The sequence below is a fragment of the Lutjanus erythropterus genome, chromosome 4 (genome assembly GCF_056507025.1).
Source record: "Lutjanus erythropterus isolate fLutEry1 chromosome 4, fLutEry1.hap2, whole genome shotgun sequence".
In the NCBI taxonomy this organism is placed as follows: Eukaryota; Metazoa; Chordata; class Actinopteri; order Lutjaniformes; family Lutjanidae; genus Lutjanus; species Lutjanus erythropterus.
In genome coordinates this window covers 8,410,279-8,425,272 of record NC_139320.1, presented here as the reverse complement: position 1 = coordinate 8,425,272, position 14,994 = coordinate 8,410,279, and the positions used below count along the sequence as shown (strand labels likewise).

Below are 14,994 nucleotides of genomic sequence, written 5' to 3'. Positions count from 1 at the left end.
TTGAAAAGCTCATTCCGCCGTGACAAAAAAAAAAAAGCGACCACAACCAAAAAAAGAGACACGGCATTCTTCTATCTTGGAGATGGAGATGATGGAGATGTACAAAATGGCATAGTTTGACGAGCTCTTGCAGCTTACGGCCACACCACGCTGAGCACGCCTGATCTCGTCCGATCTCGGAAGCCAAGCAGTGTCGGGCCTGGTTAGTACTTGGATGGGAGACTTCCTGGGAATACCAGGTGTTGTAAGCCTTTTGAAAGGCTCATTCCGCCGTGACAAAAAAAAAAAGCGACCACAACCAAAAGAAGAGACACGGCATTCTTGTATCTTGGAGATGGAGATGATGGAGATGTACAAAATGGCATAGTTTGACGAGCTCTTGCAGCTTACGTCCACACCACGCTGAGCACGCCCGATCTCGTCCGATCTCGGAAGCCAAGCAGTGTCGGGCCTGGTTAGTACTTGGATGGGAGACTTCCTGGGAATACCAGGTGTTGTAAGCCTTTCGAAAGGCTCATTCCGCCGTGACAAAAAAAAAAAAGCGACCACAACCAAAAAAAGAGACACGGCATTCTTCTATCTTGGAGATGGAGATGATGGAGATGTACAAAATGGCATAGTTTGACGAGCTCTTGCAGCTTACGGCCACACCACGCTGAGCACGCCCGATCTCGTCCGATCTCGGAAGCCAAGCAGTGTCGGGCCTGGTAAGTACTTGGATGGGAGACTTCCTGGGAATACCAGGTGTTGTAAGCCTTTTGAAAGGCTCATTCCGCCGTGACAAAAAAAAAAAAGCGACCACAACCAAAAAAAGAGACACGGCATTCTTCTATCTTGGAGATGGAGATGATGGAGATGTACAAAATGGCATAGTTTGACGAGCTCTTGCAACTTACGGCCACACCACGGTGAGCACGCCCGATCTCGTCCGATCTCGGAAGCCAAGCAGTGTCGGGCCTGGTTAGTACTTGGATGGGAGACTTCCTGGGAATACCAGGTGTTGTAAGCCTTTTGAAAGGCTCATTCCGCCGTGACAAAGAAAAAAAAGCGACCACAACCAAAAAAAGAGACACGGCATTCTTCTATCTTGGAGATGGAGATGATGGAGATGTACAAAATGGCATAGTTTGACGAGCTCTTGCAGCTTACGGCCACACCACGCTGAGCACGCCCGATCTCGTCCGATCTCGGAAGCCAAGCAGTGTCGGGCCTGGTTAGTACTTGGATGGGAGACTTCCTGGGAATACCAGGTGTTGTAAGCCTTTTGAAAGGCTCATTCCGCCGTGACAAAAAAAAAAAAGCGACCACAACCAAAAAAAGAGACACGGCATTCTTCTATCTTGGAGATGGAGATGATGGAGATGTACAAAATGGCATAGTTTGACGAGCTCTTGCAGCTTACGGCCACACCACGCTGAGCACGCCCGATCTCGTCCGATCTCGGAAGCCAAGCAGTGTCGGGCCTGGTTAGTACTTGGATGGGAGACTTCCTGGGAATACCAGGTGTTGTAAGCCTTTTGAAAGGCTCATTCCGCCGTGACAAAAAAAAAAAAGCGACCACAACCAAAAAAAGAGACACGGCATTCTTCTATCTTGGAGATGGAGATGATGGAGATGTACAAAATGGCATAGTTTGACGAGCTCTTGCAGCTTACGGCGACACCACGCTGAGCACGCCCGATCTCGTCCGATCTCGGAAGCCAAGCAGTGTCGGGCCTGGTTAGTACTTGGATGGGAGACTTCCTGGGAATACCAGGTGTTGTAAGCCTTTTGAAAGGCTCATTCCGCCGTGACAAAAAAAAAAAAGCGACCACAACCAAAAAAAGAGACACGGCATTCTTCTATCTTGGAGATGGAGATGATGGAGATGTACAAAATGGCATAGTTTGACGAGCTCTTGCAGCTTACGGCCACACCACGCTGAGCACGCCCGATCTCGTCCGATCTCGGAAGCCAAGCAGTGTCGGGCCTGGTTAGTACTTGGATGGGAGACTTCCTGGGAATACCAGGTGTTGTAAGCCTTTTGAAAGGCTCATTCCGTGACAACAAAAAAAAAGCAACCACAACCAAAAAAAGAGACACGGCATTCTTCTATCTTGGAGATGGAGATGATGGAGATGTACAAAATGGCATAGTTTGACAAGCTGTTGCAGCTTACGGCCACACCACGCTGAGCACGCCCGATCTCGTCCGATCTCGGAAGCCAAGCAGTGTCGGGCCTGGTTAGTACTTGGATGGGAGACTTCCTAGGAATACCAGGTGTTGTAAGCCTTTTGAAAGGCTCGTTCCGCCGTGACAAAAAAAAAAAAGCGACCACAACCAAAAAAAGAGACACGGCATTCTTCTATCTTGGAGATGGAGATGATGGAGATGTACAAAATGGCATAGTTTGACGAGCTCTTGCAGCTTACGGCCACACCACGCTGAGCACGCCCGATCTCGTCCGATCTCGGAAGCCAAGCAGTGTCGGGCCTGGTTAGTACTTGGATGGGAGACTTCCTGGGAATACCAGGTGTTGTAAGCCTTTTGAAAGGCTCATTCCGCCGTGACAAAAAAAAAAAAGCGACCACAACCAAAAAAAGAGACACGGCATTCTTCTATCTTGGAGATGGAGATGATGGAGATGTACAAAATGGCATAGTTTGACGAGCTGTTGCAGCTTACGGCCACACCACGCTGAGCACGCCCGATCTCGTCCGATCTCGGAAGCCAAGCAGTGTCGGGCCTGGTTAGTACTTGGATGGGAGACTTCCTGGGAATACCAGGTGTTGTAAGCCTTTTGAAAGGCTCATTCCGCCGTGACAAAAAAAAAAAAGCGACCACAACCAAAAAAAGAGACACGGCATTCTTCTATCTTGGAGATGGAGATGATGGAGATGTACAAAATGGCATAGTTTGACGTGCTGTTGCAGCTTACGGCCACACCACGCTGAGCACGCCCGATCTCGTCCGATCTCGGAAGCCAAGCAGTGTCGGGCCTGGTTAGTACTTGGATGGGAGACTTCCTGGGAATACCAGGTGTTGTAAGCATTTTGGAAGGCTCATTCCGCCGTGACAAAAAAAAAAAAGCGACCACAACCAAAAAAAGAGACACGGCATTCTTCTATCTTGGAGATGGAGATGATGGAGATGTACAAAATGGCATAGTTTGACGAGCTCTTGCAGCTTACGGCCACACCACGCTGAGCACGCCCGATCTCGTCCGATCTCGGAAGCCAAGCAGTGTCGGGCCTGGTTAGTACTTGGATGGGAGACTTCCTGGGAATACCAGGTGTTGTAAGCCTTTTGAAAGGCTCATTCCGCCGTGACAAAAAAAAAAAAGAGACACGGCATTCTTCTATCTTGGAGATGGAGATGATGGAGATGTACAAAATGGCATAGTTTGACGAGCTCTTGCAGCTTACGGCCACACCACGCTGAGCACGCCCGATCTCGTCCGATCTCGGAAGCCAAGCAGTGTCGGGCCTGGTTAGTACTTGGATGGGAGACTTCCTGGGAATACCAGGTGTTGTAAGCCTTTTGAAAGGCTCGTTCCGTGACAACAAAAAAAAAGCGACCACAACCAAAAAAAGAGACACGGCATTCTTCTATCTTGGAGATGGAGATGATGGAGATGTACAAAATGGCATAGTTTGACGAGCTCTTGCAGTTTACGGCCACACCACGCTGAGCACGCCCGATCTCGTCCGATCTCGGAAGCCAAGCAGTGTCGGGCCTGGTTAGTACTTGGATGGGAGACTTCCTGGGAATACCAGGTGTTGTAAGCCTTTTGAAAGGCTCGTTCCGCCGTGACAAAAAAAAAAAAGCGACCACAACCAAAAAAAGAGACACGGCATTCTTCTATCTTGGAGATGGAGATGATGGAGATGTACAAAATGGCATAGTTTGACGAGCTCTTGCAGCTTACGGCCACACCACGCTGAGCACGCCCGATCTCGTCCGATCTCGGAAGCCAAGCAGTGTCGGGCCTGGTTAGTACTTGGATGGGAGACTTCCTGGGAATACCAGGTGTTGTAAGCCTTTTGAAAGGCTCATTCCGCCGTGACAAAAAAAAAAAAGCGACCACAACCAAAAAAAGAGACACGGCATTCTTCTATCTTGGAGATGGAGATGATGGAGATGTACAAAATGGCATAGTTTGACGAGCTGTTGCAGCTTACGGCCACACCACGCTGAGCACGCCCGATCTCGTCCGATCTCGGAAGCCAAGCAGTGTCGGGCCTGGTTAGTACTTGGATGGGAGACTTCCTGGGAATACCAGGTGTTGTAAGCCTTTTGAAAGGCTCATTCCGCCGTGACAAAAAAAAAAAAGCGACCACAACCAAAAAAAGAGACACGGCATTCTTCTATCTTGGAGATGGAGATGATGGAGATGTACAAAATGGCATAGTTTGACGAGCTCTTGCAGCTTACGGCCACACCACGCTGAGCACGCCCGATCTCGTCCGATCTCGGAAGCCAAGCAGTGTCGGGCCTGGTTAGTACTTGGATGGGAGACTTCCTGGGAATACCAGGTGTTGTAAGCCTTTTGAAAGGCTCATTCCGCCGTGACAAAAAAAAAAAAGCGACCACAACCAAAAAAAGAGACACGGCATTCTTCTATCTTGGAGATGGAGATGATGGAGATGTACAAAATGGCATAGTTTGACGAGCTCTTGCAGCTTACGGCCACACCACGCTGAGCACGCCCGATCTCGTCCGATCTCGGAAGCCAAGCAGTGTCGGGCCTGGTTAGTACTTGGATGGGAGACTTCCTGGGAATACCAGGTGTTGTAAGCCTTTTGAAAGGCTCATTCCGCCGTGACAAAAAAAAAAAAGCGACCACAACCAAAAAAAGAGACACGGCATTCTTCTATCTTGGAGATGGAGATGATGGAGATGTACAAAATGGCATAGTTTGACGAGCTCTTGCAGCTTACGGCCACACCACGCTGAGCACGCCCGATCTCGTCCGATCTCGGAAGCCAAGCAGTGTCGGGCCTGGTTAGTACTTGGATGGGAGACTTCCTGGGAATACCAGGTGTTGTAAGCCTTTTGAAAGGCTCATTCCGCCGTGACAAAAAAAAAAAAGCGACCACAACCAAAAAAAGAGACACGGCATTCTTCTATCTTGGAGATGGAGATGATGGAGATGTACAAAATGGCATAGTTTGACGAGCTCTTGCAGCTTACGGCCACACCACGCTGAGCACGCCCGATCTCGTCCGATCTCGGAAGCCAAGCAGTGTCGGGCCTGGTTAGTACTTGGATGGGAGACTTCCTGGGAATACCAGGTGTTGTAAGCCTTTTGAAAGGCTCGTTCCGCCGTGACAAAAAAAAAAAAGCGACCACAACCAAAAAAAGAGACACGGCATTCTTCTATCTTGGAGATGAAGATGATGGAGATGTACAAAATGGCATAGTTTGACGAGCTGTTGCAGCTTACGGCCACACCACGCTGAGCACGCCCGATCTCGTCCGATCTCGGAAGCCAAGCAGTGTCGGGCCTGGTTAGTACTTGGATGGGAGACTTCCTGGGAATACCAGGTGTTGTAAGCCTTTTGAAAGGCTCATTCCGCCGTGACAAAAAAAAAAAAGCGACCACAACCAAAAAAAGAGACACGGCATTCTTCTATCTTGGCGATGGAGATGATGGAGATGTACAAAATGGCATAGTTTGACGGGCTCTTGCAGCTTACGGCCACACCACGCTGAGCACGCCCGATCTCGTCCGATCTCGGAAGCCAAGCAGTGTCGGGCCTGGTTAGTACTTGGATGGGAGACTTCCTGGGAATACCAGGTGTTGTAAGCCTTTTGAAAGGCTCATTCCGCCGTGACAAAAAAAAAAAAGCGATCACAACCAAAAAAAGAGACACGGCGTTCTTCTATCTTGGAGATGGAGATGATGGAGATGTACAAAATGGCATAGTTTGACGAGCTCTTGCAGCTTACGGCGACACCACGCTGAGCACGCCCGATCTCGTCCGATCTCGGAAGCCAAGCAGTGTCGGGCCTGGTTAGTACTTGGATGGGAGACTTCCTGGGAATACCAGGTGTTGTAAGCCTTTTGAAAGGCTCATTCCGCCGTGACAAAAAAAAAAAAGCGACCACAACCAAAAAAAGAGACACGGCATTCTTCTATCTTGGAGATGGAGATGATGGAGATGTACAAAATGGCATAGTTTGACGAGCTCTTGCAGCTTACGGCCACACCACGCTGAGCACGCCCGATCTCGTCCGATCTCGGAAGCCAAGCAGTGTCGGGCCTGGTTAGTACTTGGATGGGAGACTTCCTGGGAATACCAGGTGTTGTAAGCCTTTTGAAAGGCTCATTCCGCCGTGACAAAAAAAAAAAAGCGACCACAACCAAAAAAAGAGACACGGCATTCTTCTATCTTGGAGATGGAGATGATGGAGATGTACAAAATGGCATAGTTTGACGAGCTCTTGCAGCTTACGGCCACACCACGCTGAGCACGCCCGATCTCGTCCGATCTCGGAAGCCAAGCAGTGTCGGGCCTGGTTAGTACTTGGATGGGAGACTTCCTGGGAATACCAGGTGTTGTAAGCCTTTTGAAAGGCTCGTTCCGTGACAACAAAAAAAAAGCGACCACAACCAAAAAAAGAGACACGGCATTCTTCTATCTTGGAGATGGAGATGATGGAGATGTACAAAATGGCATAGTTTGACGAGCTCTTGCAGCTTACGGCCACACCACGCTGAGCACGCCTGATCTCGTCCGATCTCGGAAGCCAAGCAGTGTCGGGCCTGGTTAGTACTTGGATGGGAGACTTCCTGGGAATACCAGGTGTTGTAAGCCTTTTGAAAGGCTCGTTCCGCCGTGACAAAAAAAAAAAAGCGACCACAACCAAAAAAAGAGACACGGCATTCTTCTATCTTGGAGATGGAGATGATGGAGATGTACAAAATGGCATAGTTTGACGAGCTCTTGCAGCTTACGGCCACACCACGCTGAGCACGCCCGATCTCGTCCGATCTCGGAAGCCAAGCAGTGTCGGGCCTGGTTAGTACTTGGATGGGAGACTTCCTGGGAATACCAGGTGTTGTAAGCCTTTTGAAAGGCTCATTCCGCCGTGACAAAAAAAAAAAAGCGACCACAACCAAAAAAAGAGACACGGCATTCTTCTATCTTGGAGATGGAGATGATGGAGATGTACAAAATGGCATAGTTTGACGAGCTCTTGCAGCTTACGGCCACACCACGCTGAGCACGCCCGATCTCGTCCGATCTCGGAAGCCAAGCAGTGTCGGGCCTGGTTAGTACTTGGATGGGAGACTTCCTGGGAATACCAGGTGTTGTAAGCCTTTTGAAAGGCTCGTTCCGCCGTGACAAAAAAAAAAAAGCGACCACAACCAAAAAAAGAGACACGGCATTCTTCTATCTTGGAGATGGAGATGATGGAGATGTACAAAATGGCATAGTTTGACGAGCTCTTGCAGCTTACGGCCACACCACGCTGAGCACGCCCGATCTCGTCCGATCTCGGAAGCCAAGCAGTGTCGGGCCTGGTTAGTACTTGGATGGGAGACTTCCTGGGAATACCAGGTGTTGTAAGCCTTTTGAAAGGCTCATTCCGCCGTGACAAAAAAAAAAAAGCGACCACAACCAAAAAAAGAGACACGGCATTCTTCTATCTTGGAAATGGAGATGATGGAGATGTACAAAATGGCATAGTTTGACGAGCTCTTGCAGCTTACGGCCACACCACGCTGAGCACGCCCGATCTCGTCCGATCTCGGAAGCCAAGCAGTGTCGGGCCTGGTTAGTACTTGGATGGGAGACTTCCTGGGAATACCAGGTGTTGTAAGCCTTTTGAAAGGCTCGTTCCGCCGTGACAAAAAAAAAAAAGCGACCACAACCAAAAAAAGAGACACGGCATTCTTCTATCTTGGAGATGAAGATGATGGAGATGTACAAAATGGCATAGTTTGACGAGCTCTTGCAGCTTACGGCCACACCACGCTGAGCACGCCCGATCTCGTCCGATCTCGGAAGCCAAGCAGTGTCGGGCCTGGTTAGTACTTGGATGGGAGACTTCCTGGGAATACCAGGTGTTGTAAGCCTTTTGAAAGGCTCATTCCGCCGTGACAAAAAAAAAAAAGCGACCACAACCAAAAAAAGAGACACGGCATTCTTCTATCTTGGAGATGGAGATGATGGAGATGTACAAAATGGCATAGTTTGACGAGCTCTTGCAGCTTACGGCCACACCACGCTGAGCACGCCCGATCTCGTCCGATCTCGGAAGCCAAGCAGTGTCGGGCCTGGTTAGTACTTGGATGGGAGACTTCCTGGGAATACCAGGTGTTGTAAGCCTTTTGAAAGGCTCATTCCGCCGTGACAAAAAAAAAAAAGCGACCACAACCAAAAAAAGAGACACGGCATTCTTCTATCTTGGAGATGGAGATGATGGAGATGTACAAAATGGCATAGTTTGACGAGCTCTTGCAGCTTACGGCCACACCACGCTGAGCACGCCCGATCTCGTCCGATCTCGGAAGCCAAGCAGTGTCGGGCCTGGTTAGTACTTGGATGGGAGACTTCCTGGGAATACCAGGTGTTGTAAGCCTTTTGAAAGGCTCGTTCCGTGACAACAAAAAAAAAAGCGACCACAACCAAAAAAAGAGACACGGCATTCTTCTATCTTGGAGATGGAGATGATGGAGATGTACAAAATGGCATAGTTTGACGAGCTCTTGCAGCTTACGGCCACACCACGCTGAGCACGCCCGATCTCGTCCGATCTCGGAAGCCAAGCAGTGTCGGGCCTGGTTAGTACTTGGATGGGAGACTTCCTGGGAATACCAGGTGTTGTAAGCCTTTTGAAAGGCTCATTCCGCCGTGACAAAAAAAAAAAAGCGACCACAACCAAAAAAAGAGACACGGCATTCTTCTATCTTGGAGATGGAGATGATGGAGATGTACAAAATGGCATAGTTTGACGAGCTCTTGCAGCTTACGGCCACACCACGCTGAGCACGCCCGATCTCGTCCGATCTCGGAAGCCAAGCAGTGTCGGGCCTGGTTAGTACTTGGATGGGAGACTTCCTGGGAATACCAGGTGTTGTAAGCCTTTTGAAAGGCTCATTCCGCCGTGACAAAAAAAAAAAAGCGACCACAACCAAAAAAAGAGACACGGCATTCTTCTATCTTGGAGATGGAGATGATGGAGATGTACAAAATGGCATAGTTTGACGAGCTCTTGCAGCTTACGGCCACACCACGCTGAGCACGCCCGATCTCGTCCGATCTCGGAAGCCAAGCAGTGTCGGGCCTGGTTAGTACTTGGATGGGAGACTTCCTGGGAATACCAGGTGTTGTAAGCCTTTTGAAAGGCTCGTTCCGCCGTGACAAAAAAAAAAAAGCGACCACAACCAAAAAAAGAGACACGGCATTCTTCTATCTTGGAGATGGAGATGATGGAGATGTACAAAATGGCATAGTTTGACGAGCTCTTGCAGCTTACGGCCACACCACGCTGAGCACGCCCGATCTCGTCCGATCTCGGAAGCCAAGCAGTGTCGGGCCTGGTTAGTACTTGGATGGGAGACTTCCTGGGAATACCAGGTGTTGTAAGCCTTTTGAAAGGCTCATTCCGCCGTGACAAAAAAAAAAAAGCGACCACAACCAAAAAAAGAGACACGGCATTCTTCTATCTTGGAGATGGAGATGATGGAGATGTACAAAATGGCATAGTTTGACGAGCTCTTGCAGCTTACGGCCACACCACGCTGAGCACGCCCGATCTCGTCCGATCTCGGAAGCCAAGCAGTGTCGGGCCTGGTTAGTACTTGGATGGGAGACTTCCTGGGAATACCAGGTGTTGTAAGCCTTTTGAAAGGCTCATTCCGCCGTGACAAAAAAAAAAAAGCGACCACAACCAAAAAAAGAGACACGGCATTCTTCTATCTTGGAGATGGAGATGATGGAGATGTACAAAATGGCATAGTTTGACGAGCTCTTGCAGCTTACGGCCACACCACGCTGAGCACGCCCGATCTCGTCCGATCTCGGAAGCCAAGCAGTGTCGGGCCTGGTTAGTACTTGGATGGGAGACTTCCTAGGAATACCAGGTGTTGTAAGCCTTTTGAAAGGCTCATTCCGTGACTACAATAAAAAAGCGACCACAACCAAAAAAAGAGACACGGCATTCTTCTATCTTGGAGATGGAGATGATGGAGATGTACAAAATGGCATAGTTTGACGAGCTCTTGCAGCTTACGGCCACACCACGCTGAGCACGCCCGATCTCGTCCGATCTCGGAAGCCAAGCAGTGTCGGGCCTGGTTAGTACTTGGATGGGAGACTTCCTGGGAATACCAGGTGTTGTAAGCCTTTTGAAAGGCTCGTTCCGCCGTGACAAAAAAAAAAAAGCGACCACAACCAAAAAAAGAGACACGGCATTCTTCTATCTTGGAGATGGAGATGATGGAGATGTACAAAATGGCATAGTTTGACGAGCTCTTGCAGCTTACGGCCACACCACGCTGAGCACGCCCGATCTCGTCCGATCTCTGAAGCCAAGCAGTGTCGGGCCTGGTTAGTACTTGGATGGGAGACTTCCTGGGAATACCAGGTGTTGTATGCCTTTTGAAAGGCTCATTCCGCCGTGACAAAAAAAAAAAAGCGACCACAACCAAAAAAAGAGACACGGCATTCTTCTATCTTGGAGATGGAGATGATGGAGATGTACAAAATGGCATAGTTTGACGAGCTCTTGCAGCTTACGGCCACACCACGCTGAGCACGCCCGATCTCGTCCGATCTCGGAAGCCAAGCAGTGTCGGGCCTGGTTAGTACTTGGATGGGAGACTTCCTTGGAATACCAGGTGTTGTAAGCCTTTTGAAAGGCTCATTCCGCCGTGACAACAAAAAAAAAGCGACCACAACCAAAAAAAGAGACACGGCATTCTTCTATCTTGGAGATGGAGATGATGGAGATGTACAAAATGGCATAGTTTGACGAGCTCTTGCAGCTTACGGCCACACCACGCTGAGTACGCCCGATCTCGTCCGATCTCGGAAGCCAAGCAGTGTCGGGCCTGGTTAGTACTTGGATGGGAGACTTCCTGGGAATACCAGGTGTTGTAAGCCTTTTGAAAGGCTCATTCCGCCGTGACAAAAAAAAAAAAAGCGACCACAACCAAAAAAAGAGACACGGCATTCTTCTATCTTGGAGATGGAGATGATGGAGATGTACAAAATGGCATAGTTTGACGAGCTCTTGCAGCTTACGGCCACACCACGCTGAGCATGCCCGATCTCGTCCGATCTCGGAAGCCAAGCAGTGTCGGGCCTGGTTAGTACTTGGATGGGAGACTTCCTGGGAATACCAGGTGTTGTAAGCCTTTTGAAAGGCTCATTCCGCCGTGACAAAAAAAAAAAAGCGACCACAACCAAAAAAAGAGACACGGCATTCTTCTATCTTGGAGATGGAGATGATGGAGATGTACAAAATGGCATAGTTTGACGAGCTCTTGCAGCTTACGGCCACACCACGCTGAGCACGCCCGATCTCGGAAGCTAAGCAGTGTCGGGCCTGGTTAGTACTTGGATGGGAGACTTCCTGGGAATACCAGGTGTTGTAAGCCTTTTGAAAGGCTCATTCCGCCGTGACAAAAAAAAAAAGCGACCACAACCAAAAAAAGAGACACGGCATTCTTCTATCTTGGAGATGGAGATGATGGAGATGTACAAAATGGCATAGTTTGATGAGCTCTTGCAGCTTACGGCCACACCACGCTGAGCACGCCCGATCTCGTCCGATCTCGGAAGCCAAGCAGTGTCGGGCCTGGTTAGTACTTGGATGGGAGACTTCCTGGGAATACCAGGTGTTGTAAGCCTTTTGAAAGGCTCATTCCGCCGTGACAAAAAAAAAAAAAGCGACCACAACCAAAAAAAGAGACACGGCATTCTTCTATCTTGGAGATGGAGATGATGGAGATGTACAAAATGGCATAGTTTGACGAGCTCTTGCAGCTTACGGCCACACCACGCTGAGCACGCCCGATCTCGTCCGATCTCGGAAGCCAAGCAGTGTCGGGCCTGGTTAGTACTTGGATGGGAGACTTCCTGGGAATACCAGGTGTTGTAAGCCTTTTGAAAGGCTCATTCCGCCGTGACAAAAAAAAAAAAGCGACCACAACCAAAAAAAGAGACACGGCATTCTTCTATCTTGGAGATGGAGATGATGGAGATGTACAAAATGGCATAGTTTGACGAGCTCTTGCAGCTTACGGCCACACCACGCTGAGCACGCCCGATCTCGGAAGCCAAGCAGTGTCGGGCCTGGTTAGTACTTGGATGGGAGACTTCCTGGGAATACCAGGTGTTGTAAGCCTTTTGAAAGGCTCATTCCGCCGTGACAAAAAAAAAAAAGCGACCACAACCAAAAAAAGAGACACGGCATTCTTCTATCTTGGAGATGGAGATGATGGAGATGTACAAAATGGCATAGTTTGACGAGCTCTTGCAGCTTACGACCACACCACGCTGAGCACGCCCGATCTCGTCCGATCTCGGAAGCCAAGCAGTGTCGGGCCTGGTTAGTACTTGGATGGGAGACTTCCTGGGAATACCAGGTGTTGTAAGCCTTTTGAAAGGCTCATTCCGTGACAACAAAAAAAAAGCGACCACAACCAAAAAAAGAGACACGGCATTCTTCTATCTTGGAGATGGAGATGATGGAGATGTACAAAATGGCATAGTTTGACGAGCTCTTGCAGCTTACGGCCACACCACGCTGAGCACGCCCGATCTCGTCCGATCTCGGAAGCCAAGCAGTGTCGGGCCTGGTTAGTACTTGGATGGGAGACTTCCTGCGAATACCAGGTGTTGTAAGCCTTTTGAAAGGCTCATTCCGCCGTGACAAAAAAAAAAAAGCGACCACAACCAAAAAAAGAGACACGGCATTCTTCTATCTTGGAGATGGAGATGATGGAGATGTACAAAATGGCATAGTTTGACGAGCTCTTGCAGCTTACGACCACACCACGCTGAGCACGCCCGATCTCGTCCGATCTCGGAAGCCAAGCAGTGTCGGGCCTGGTTAGTACTTGGATGGGAGACTTCCTGGGAATACCAGGTGTTGTAAGCCTTTTGAAAGGCTCATTCCGTGACAACAAAAAAAAAGCGACCACAACCAAAAAAAGAGACACGGCATTCTTCTATCTTGGAGATGGAGATGATGGAGATGTACAAAATGGCATAGTTTGACGAGCTCTTGCAGCTTACGGCCACACCACGCTGAGCACGCCCGATCTCGTCCGATCTCGGAAGCCAAGCAGTGTCGGGCCTGGTTAGTACTTGGATGGGAGACTTCCTGGGAATACCAGGTGTTGTAAGCCTTTTGAAAGGCTCATTCCGCCGTGACAAAAAAAAAAAAGCGACCACAACCAAAAAAAGAGACACGGCATTCTTCTATCTTGGAGATGGAGATGATGGAGATGTACAAAATGGCATAGTTTGACGAGCTCTTGCAGCTTACGGCCACACCACGCTGAGCACGCCCGATCTCGTCCGATCTCGGAAGCCAAGCAGTGTCGGGCCTGGTTAGTACTTGGATGGGAGACTTCCTGGGAATACCAGGTGTTGTAAGCCTTTTGAAAGGCTCATTCCGTCGTGACAAAAAAAAAAAAGCGACCACAACCAAAAAAAGAGACACGGCATTCTTCTATCTTGGAGATGGAGATGATGGAGATGTACAAAATGGCATAGTTTGACGAGCTCTTGCAGCTTACAGCCACACCACGCTGAGCACGCCCGATCTCGTCCGATCTCGGAAGCCAAGCAGTGTCGGGCCTGGTTAGTACTTGGATGGGAGACTTCCTGGGAATACCAGGTGTTGTAAGCCTTTTGAAAGGCTCATTCCGCCGTGACAAAAAAAAAAAAGCGACCACAACCAAAAAAGGAGACACGGCATTCTTCTATCTTGGAGATGGAGATGATGGAGATGTACAAAATGGCATAGTTTGACGAGCTCTTGCAGCTTACGGCCACACCACGCTGAGCACGCCCGATCTCGTCCGATCTCGGAAGCCAAGCAGTGTCGGGCCTGGTTAGTACTTGGATGGGAGACTTCCTGGGAATACCAGGTGTTGTAAGCCTTTTGAAAGGCTCATTCCGCCGTGACAAAAAAAAAAAAGCGACCACAACCAAAAAAGGAGACACGGCATTCTTCTATCTTGGAGATGGAGATGATGGAGATGTACAAAATGGCATAGTTTGACGAGCTCTTGCAGCTTACGGCCACACCACGCTGAGCACGCCCGATCTCGTCCGATCTCGGAAGCCAAGCAGTGTCGGGCCTGGTTAGTACTTGGATGGGAGACTTCCTGGGAATACCAGGTGTTGTAAGCCTTTCGAAAGGCTCGTTCCGTGACAACAAAAAAAAAGCAACCACAACCAAAAAAAGAGACACAGCATTCTTCTATCTTGGAGATGGAGATGATGGAGATGTACAAAATGGCATAGTTTGACGAGCTGTTGCAGCTTACGGCCACACCACGCTGAGCACGCCCGATCTCGTCCGATCTCGGAAGCCAAGCAGTGTCGGCCTGGTTAGTACTTGAATGGGAGACTTCCTGGGAATACCAGGTGTTGTAAGCCTTTTGAAAGGCTCATTCCGCCGTGACAAAAAAAAAAAAGCGACCACAACCAAAAAAAGAGACACGGCATTCTTCTATCTTGGAGATGGAGATGATGGAGATGTACAAAATGGCATAGTTTGACGAGCTCTTGCAGCTTACGGCCACACCACGCTGAGCACGCCCGATCTCGTCCGATCTCGGAAGCCAAGCAGTGTCGGGCCTGGTTAGTACTTGGATGGGAGACTTCCTGGGAATACCAGGTGTTGTAAGCCTTTTGAAAGGCTCATTCCGCCGTGACAAAAAAAAAAAAGCGACCACAACCAAAAAAAGAGACACGGCATTCTTCTATCTTGGAGATGGAGATGATGGAGATGTACAAAATGGCATAGTTTGACGAGCTCTTG

The 14,994-nt window shown here is 49.3% G+C and overlaps 54 non-coding genes and 5 pseudogenes across 54 annotated transcripts; all 59 read left to right on the top strand.

Moving 5' to 3' along the window:
* The first annotated feature begins 132 nt into the window (after nucleotides 1–132).
* Nucleotides 133–251, top strand: LOC146327900 (5S ribosomal RNA). The gene has a single exon (XR_014770005.1). It is a non-coding gene; the product is annotated as a 5S ribosomal RNA (ribosomal RNA).
* Nucleotides 252–384: 133 nt separating this feature from the next.
* On the top strand, nucleotides 385–503 carry LOC146327899 (5S ribosomal RNA). Its single transcript, XR_014770494.1, has one exon. It is a non-coding gene; the product is annotated as a 5S ribosomal RNA (ribosomal RNA).
* Nucleotides 504–637: 134 nt separating this feature from the next.
* On the top strand, nucleotides 638–756 carry LOC146327898 (5S ribosomal RNA). The gene has a single exon (XR_014770507.1). It is a non-coding gene; the product is annotated as a 5S ribosomal RNA (ribosomal RNA).
* Nucleotides 757–890: 134 nt separating this feature from the next.
* Nucleotides 891–1,009, top strand: LOC146327897 (5S ribosomal RNA; annotated as a pseudogene).
* Nucleotides 1,010–1,143: 134 nt separating this feature from the next.
* LOC146327896 (5S ribosomal RNA) lies at nucleotides 1,144–1,262 on the top strand. The gene has a single exon (XR_014770375.1). It is a non-coding gene; the product is annotated as a 5S ribosomal RNA (ribosomal RNA).
* Nucleotides 1,263–1,396: 134 nt separating this feature from the next.
* LOC146327895 (5S ribosomal RNA) lies at nucleotides 1,397–1,515 on the top strand. Its single transcript, XR_014770374.1, has one exon. It is a non-coding gene; the product is annotated as a 5S ribosomal RNA (ribosomal RNA).
* A 134-nt stretch (nucleotides 1,516–1,649) lies between these two features.
* Nucleotides 1,650–1,768, top strand: LOC146327894 (5S ribosomal RNA). Its single transcript, XR_014770550.1, has one exon. It is a non-coding gene; the product is annotated as a 5S ribosomal RNA (ribosomal RNA).
* A 134-nt stretch (nucleotides 1,769–1,902) lies between these two features.
* Nucleotides 1,903–2,021, top strand: LOC146327893 (5S ribosomal RNA). Its single transcript, XR_014770373.1, has one exon. It is a non-coding gene; the product is annotated as a 5S ribosomal RNA (ribosomal RNA).
* Nucleotides 2,022–2,152: 131 nt separating this feature from the next.
* Nucleotides 2,153–2,271, top strand: LOC146327892 (5S ribosomal RNA). Its single transcript, XR_014770557.1, has one exon. It is a non-coding gene; the product is annotated as a 5S ribosomal RNA (ribosomal RNA).
* Nucleotides 2,272–2,405: 134 nt separating this feature from the next.
* LOC146327891 (5S ribosomal RNA) lies at nucleotides 2,406–2,524 on the top strand. The gene has a single exon (XR_014770372.1). It is a non-coding gene; the product is annotated as a 5S ribosomal RNA (ribosomal RNA).
* A 134-nt stretch (nucleotides 2,525–2,658) lies between these two features.
* LOC146327890 (5S ribosomal RNA) lies at nucleotides 2,659–2,777 on the top strand. The gene has a single exon (XR_014770370.1). It is a non-coding gene; the product is annotated as a 5S ribosomal RNA (ribosomal RNA).
* A 134-nt stretch (nucleotides 2,778–2,911) lies between these two features.
* On the top strand, nucleotides 2,912–3,030 carry LOC146327889 (5S ribosomal RNA). Its single transcript, XR_014770502.1, has one exon. It is a non-coding gene; the product is annotated as a 5S ribosomal RNA (ribosomal RNA).
* A 134-nt stretch (nucleotides 3,031–3,164) lies between these two features.
* Nucleotides 3,165–3,283, top strand: LOC146327888 (5S ribosomal RNA). Its single transcript, XR_014770369.1, has one exon. It is a non-coding gene; the product is annotated as a 5S ribosomal RNA (ribosomal RNA).
* A 115-nt stretch (nucleotides 3,284–3,398) lies between these two features.
* On the top strand, nucleotides 3,399–3,517 carry LOC146327887 (5S ribosomal RNA). The gene has a single exon (XR_014770368.1). It is a non-coding gene; the product is annotated as a 5S ribosomal RNA (ribosomal RNA).
* Nucleotides 3,518–3,648: 131 nt separating this feature from the next.
* LOC146327886 (5S ribosomal RNA) lies at nucleotides 3,649–3,767 on the top strand. The gene has a single exon (XR_014770513.1). It is a non-coding gene; the product is annotated as a 5S ribosomal RNA (ribosomal RNA).
* Nucleotides 3,768–3,901: 134 nt separating this feature from the next.
* LOC146327885 (5S ribosomal RNA) lies at nucleotides 3,902–4,020 on the top strand. The gene has a single exon (XR_014770367.1). It is a non-coding gene; the product is annotated as a 5S ribosomal RNA (ribosomal RNA).
* Nucleotides 4,021–4,154: 134 nt separating this feature from the next.
* LOC146327884 (5S ribosomal RNA) lies at nucleotides 4,155–4,273 on the top strand. The gene has a single exon (XR_014770366.1). It is a non-coding gene; the product is annotated as a 5S ribosomal RNA (ribosomal RNA).
* A 134-nt stretch (nucleotides 4,274–4,407) lies between these two features.
* LOC146327883 (5S ribosomal RNA) lies at nucleotides 4,408–4,526 on the top strand. The gene has a single exon (XR_014770365.1). It is a non-coding gene; the product is annotated as a 5S ribosomal RNA (ribosomal RNA).
* A 134-nt stretch (nucleotides 4,527–4,660) lies between these two features.
* On the top strand, nucleotides 4,661–4,779 carry LOC146327882 (5S ribosomal RNA). Its single transcript, XR_014770364.1, has one exon. It is a non-coding gene; the product is annotated as a 5S ribosomal RNA (ribosomal RNA).
* A 134-nt stretch (nucleotides 4,780–4,913) lies between these two features.
* Nucleotides 4,914–5,032, top strand: LOC146327881 (5S ribosomal RNA). The gene has a single exon (XR_014770363.1). It is a non-coding gene; the product is annotated as a 5S ribosomal RNA (ribosomal RNA).
* Nucleotides 5,033–5,166: 134 nt separating this feature from the next.
* LOC146327880 (5S ribosomal RNA) lies at nucleotides 5,167–5,285 on the top strand. The gene has a single exon (XR_014770362.1). It is a non-coding gene; the product is annotated as a 5S ribosomal RNA (ribosomal RNA).
* A 134-nt stretch (nucleotides 5,286–5,419) lies between these two features.
* Nucleotides 5,420–5,538, top strand: LOC146327879 (5S ribosomal RNA). Its single transcript, XR_014770361.1, has one exon. It is a non-coding gene; the product is annotated as a 5S ribosomal RNA (ribosomal RNA).
* Nucleotides 5,539–5,672: 134 nt separating this feature from the next.
* Nucleotides 5,673–5,791, top strand: LOC146327878 (5S ribosomal RNA). The gene has a single exon (XR_014770359.1). It is a non-coding gene; the product is annotated as a 5S ribosomal RNA (ribosomal RNA).
* Nucleotides 5,792–5,925: 134 nt separating this feature from the next.
* LOC146327877 (5S ribosomal RNA) lies at nucleotides 5,926–6,044 on the top strand. The gene has a single exon (XR_014770548.1). It is a non-coding gene; the product is annotated as a 5S ribosomal RNA (ribosomal RNA).
* A 134-nt stretch (nucleotides 6,045–6,178) lies between these two features.
* On the top strand, nucleotides 6,179–6,297 carry LOC146327876 (5S ribosomal RNA). The gene has a single exon (XR_014770358.1). It is a non-coding gene; the product is annotated as a 5S ribosomal RNA (ribosomal RNA).
* Nucleotides 6,298–6,431: 134 nt separating this feature from the next.
* Nucleotides 6,432–6,550, top strand: LOC146327875 (5S ribosomal RNA). The gene has a single exon (XR_014770357.1). It is a non-coding gene; the product is annotated as a 5S ribosomal RNA (ribosomal RNA).
* A 131-nt stretch (nucleotides 6,551–6,681) lies between these two features.
* Nucleotides 6,682–6,800, top strand: LOC146327874 (5S ribosomal RNA). The gene has a single exon (XR_014770004.1). It is a non-coding gene; the product is annotated as a 5S ribosomal RNA (ribosomal RNA).
* Nucleotides 6,801–6,934: 134 nt separating this feature from the next.
* On the top strand, nucleotides 6,935–7,053 carry LOC146327873 (5S ribosomal RNA). The gene has a single exon (XR_014770356.1). It is a non-coding gene; the product is annotated as a 5S ribosomal RNA (ribosomal RNA).
* A 134-nt stretch (nucleotides 7,054–7,187) lies between these two features.
* LOC146327872 (5S ribosomal RNA) lies at nucleotides 7,188–7,306 on the top strand. The gene has a single exon (XR_014770355.1). It is a non-coding gene; the product is annotated as a 5S ribosomal RNA (ribosomal RNA).
* A 134-nt stretch (nucleotides 7,307–7,440) lies between these two features.
* On the top strand, nucleotides 7,441–7,559 carry LOC146327871 (5S ribosomal RNA). The gene has a single exon (XR_014770354.1). It is a non-coding gene; the product is annotated as a 5S ribosomal RNA (ribosomal RNA).
* Nucleotides 7,560–7,693: 134 nt separating this feature from the next.
* LOC146327870 (5S ribosomal RNA) lies at nucleotides 7,694–7,812 on the top strand. The gene has a single exon (XR_014770353.1). It is a non-coding gene; the product is annotated as a 5S ribosomal RNA (ribosomal RNA).
* Nucleotides 7,813–7,946: 134 nt separating this feature from the next.
* Nucleotides 7,947–8,065, top strand: LOC146327869 (5S ribosomal RNA). The gene has a single exon (XR_014770352.1). It is a non-coding gene; the product is annotated as a 5S ribosomal RNA (ribosomal RNA).
* A 134-nt stretch (nucleotides 8,066–8,199) lies between these two features.
* Nucleotides 8,200–8,318, top strand: LOC146327868 (5S ribosomal RNA). Its single transcript, XR_014770351.1, has one exon. It is a non-coding gene; the product is annotated as a 5S ribosomal RNA (ribosomal RNA).
* Nucleotides 8,319–8,452: 134 nt separating this feature from the next.
* Nucleotides 8,453–8,571, top strand: LOC146327867 (5S ribosomal RNA). The gene has a single exon (XR_014770350.1). It is a non-coding gene; the product is annotated as a 5S ribosomal RNA (ribosomal RNA).
* A 132-nt stretch (nucleotides 8,572–8,703) lies between these two features.
* On the top strand, nucleotides 8,704–8,822 carry LOC146327866 (5S ribosomal RNA). The gene has a single exon (XR_014770348.1). It is a non-coding gene; the product is annotated as a 5S ribosomal RNA (ribosomal RNA).
* A 134-nt stretch (nucleotides 8,823–8,956) lies between these two features.
* Nucleotides 8,957–9,075, top strand: LOC146327865 (5S ribosomal RNA). Its single transcript, XR_014770347.1, has one exon. It is a non-coding gene; the product is annotated as a 5S ribosomal RNA (ribosomal RNA).
* A 134-nt stretch (nucleotides 9,076–9,209) lies between these two features.
* LOC146327864 (5S ribosomal RNA) lies at nucleotides 9,210–9,328 on the top strand. The gene has a single exon (XR_014770346.1). It is a non-coding gene; the product is annotated as a 5S ribosomal RNA (ribosomal RNA).
* A 134-nt stretch (nucleotides 9,329–9,462) lies between these two features.
* On the top strand, nucleotides 9,463–9,581 carry LOC146327863 (5S ribosomal RNA). The gene has a single exon (XR_014770345.1). It is a non-coding gene; the product is annotated as a 5S ribosomal RNA (ribosomal RNA).
* Nucleotides 9,582–9,715: 134 nt separating this feature from the next.
* LOC146327862 (5S ribosomal RNA) lies at nucleotides 9,716–9,834 on the top strand. The gene has a single exon (XR_014770344.1). It is a non-coding gene; the product is annotated as a 5S ribosomal RNA (ribosomal RNA).
* A 134-nt stretch (nucleotides 9,835–9,968) lies between these two features.
* On the top strand, nucleotides 9,969–10,087 carry LOC146327861 (5S ribosomal RNA). The gene has a single exon (XR_014770556.1). It is a non-coding gene; the product is annotated as a 5S ribosomal RNA (ribosomal RNA).
* Nucleotides 10,088–10,218: 131 nt separating this feature from the next.
* LOC146327860 (5S ribosomal RNA) lies at nucleotides 10,219–10,337 on the top strand. Its single transcript, XR_014770343.1, has one exon. It is a non-coding gene; the product is annotated as a 5S ribosomal RNA (ribosomal RNA).
* Nucleotides 10,338–10,471: 134 nt separating this feature from the next.
* LOC146327859 (5S ribosomal RNA) lies at nucleotides 10,472–10,590 on the top strand (annotated as a pseudogene).
* A 134-nt stretch (nucleotides 10,591–10,724) lies between these two features.
* On the top strand, nucleotides 10,725–10,843 carry LOC146327858 (5S ribosomal RNA). The gene has a single exon (XR_014770013.1). It is a non-coding gene; the product is annotated as a 5S ribosomal RNA (ribosomal RNA).
* Nucleotides 10,844–10,977: 134 nt separating this feature from the next.
* On the top strand, nucleotides 10,978–11,096 carry LOC146327857 (5S ribosomal RNA). The gene has a single exon (XR_014770271.1). It is a non-coding gene; the product is annotated as a 5S ribosomal RNA (ribosomal RNA).
* A 135-nt stretch (nucleotides 11,097–11,231) lies between these two features.
* Nucleotides 11,232–11,350, top strand: LOC146327856 (5S ribosomal RNA). Its single transcript, XR_014770542.1, has one exon. It is a non-coding gene; the product is annotated as a 5S ribosomal RNA (ribosomal RNA).
* A 134-nt stretch (nucleotides 11,351–11,484) lies between these two features.
* Nucleotides 11,485–11,593, top strand: LOC146327855 (5S ribosomal RNA; annotated as a pseudogene).
* Nucleotides 11,594–11,726: 133 nt separating this feature from the next.
* LOC146327854 (5S ribosomal RNA) lies at nucleotides 11,727–11,845 on the top strand. Its single transcript, XR_014770342.1, has one exon. It is a non-coding gene; the product is annotated as a 5S ribosomal RNA (ribosomal RNA).
* Nucleotides 11,846–11,980: 135 nt separating this feature from the next.
* On the top strand, nucleotides 11,981–12,099 carry LOC146327853 (5S ribosomal RNA). The gene has a single exon (XR_014770341.1). It is a non-coding gene; the product is annotated as a 5S ribosomal RNA (ribosomal RNA).
* Nucleotides 12,100–12,233: 134 nt separating this feature from the next.
* On the top strand, nucleotides 12,234–12,342 carry LOC146327852 (5S ribosomal RNA; annotated as a pseudogene).
* A 134-nt stretch (nucleotides 12,343–12,476) lies between these two features.
* Nucleotides 12,477–12,595, top strand: LOC146327851 (5S ribosomal RNA). The gene has a single exon (XR_014770183.1). It is a non-coding gene; the product is annotated as a 5S ribosomal RNA (ribosomal RNA).
* A 131-nt stretch (nucleotides 12,596–12,726) lies between these two features.
* Nucleotides 12,727–12,845, top strand: LOC146327850 (5S ribosomal RNA). Its single transcript, XR_014770554.1, has one exon. It is a non-coding gene; the product is annotated as a 5S ribosomal RNA (ribosomal RNA).
* A 134-nt stretch (nucleotides 12,846–12,979) lies between these two features.
* LOC146327849 (5S ribosomal RNA) lies at nucleotides 12,980–13,098 on the top strand. The gene has a single exon (XR_014770171.1). It is a non-coding gene; the product is annotated as a 5S ribosomal RNA (ribosomal RNA).
* A 131-nt stretch (nucleotides 13,099–13,229) lies between these two features.
* Nucleotides 13,230–13,348, top strand: LOC146327848 (5S ribosomal RNA). Its single transcript, XR_014770340.1, has one exon. It is a non-coding gene; the product is annotated as a 5S ribosomal RNA (ribosomal RNA).
* Nucleotides 13,349–13,482: 134 nt separating this feature from the next.
* Nucleotides 13,483–13,601, top strand: LOC146327847 (5S ribosomal RNA). The gene has a single exon (XR_014770339.1). It is a non-coding gene; the product is annotated as a 5S ribosomal RNA (ribosomal RNA).
* A 134-nt stretch (nucleotides 13,602–13,735) lies between these two features.
* Nucleotides 13,736–13,854, top strand: LOC146327846 (5S ribosomal RNA). The gene has a single exon (XR_014770484.1). It is a non-coding gene; the product is annotated as a 5S ribosomal RNA (ribosomal RNA).
* A 134-nt stretch (nucleotides 13,855–13,988) lies between these two features.
* Nucleotides 13,989–14,107, top strand: LOC146327845 (5S ribosomal RNA). The gene has a single exon (XR_014770337.1). It is a non-coding gene; the product is annotated as a 5S ribosomal RNA (ribosomal RNA).
* A 134-nt stretch (nucleotides 14,108–14,241) lies between these two features.
* LOC146327844 (5S ribosomal RNA) lies at nucleotides 14,242–14,360 on the top strand. Its single transcript, XR_014770336.1, has one exon. It is a non-coding gene; the product is annotated as a 5S ribosomal RNA (ribosomal RNA).
* A 131-nt stretch (nucleotides 14,361–14,491) lies between these two features.
* Nucleotides 14,492–14,609, top strand: LOC146327843 (5S ribosomal RNA; annotated as a pseudogene).
* A 134-nt stretch (nucleotides 14,610–14,743) lies between these two features.
* Nucleotides 14,744–14,862, top strand: LOC146327842 (5S ribosomal RNA). Its single transcript, XR_014770335.1, has one exon. It is a non-coding gene; the product is annotated as a 5S ribosomal RNA (ribosomal RNA).
* Nucleotides 14,863–14,994: the final 132 nt, after the last annotated feature.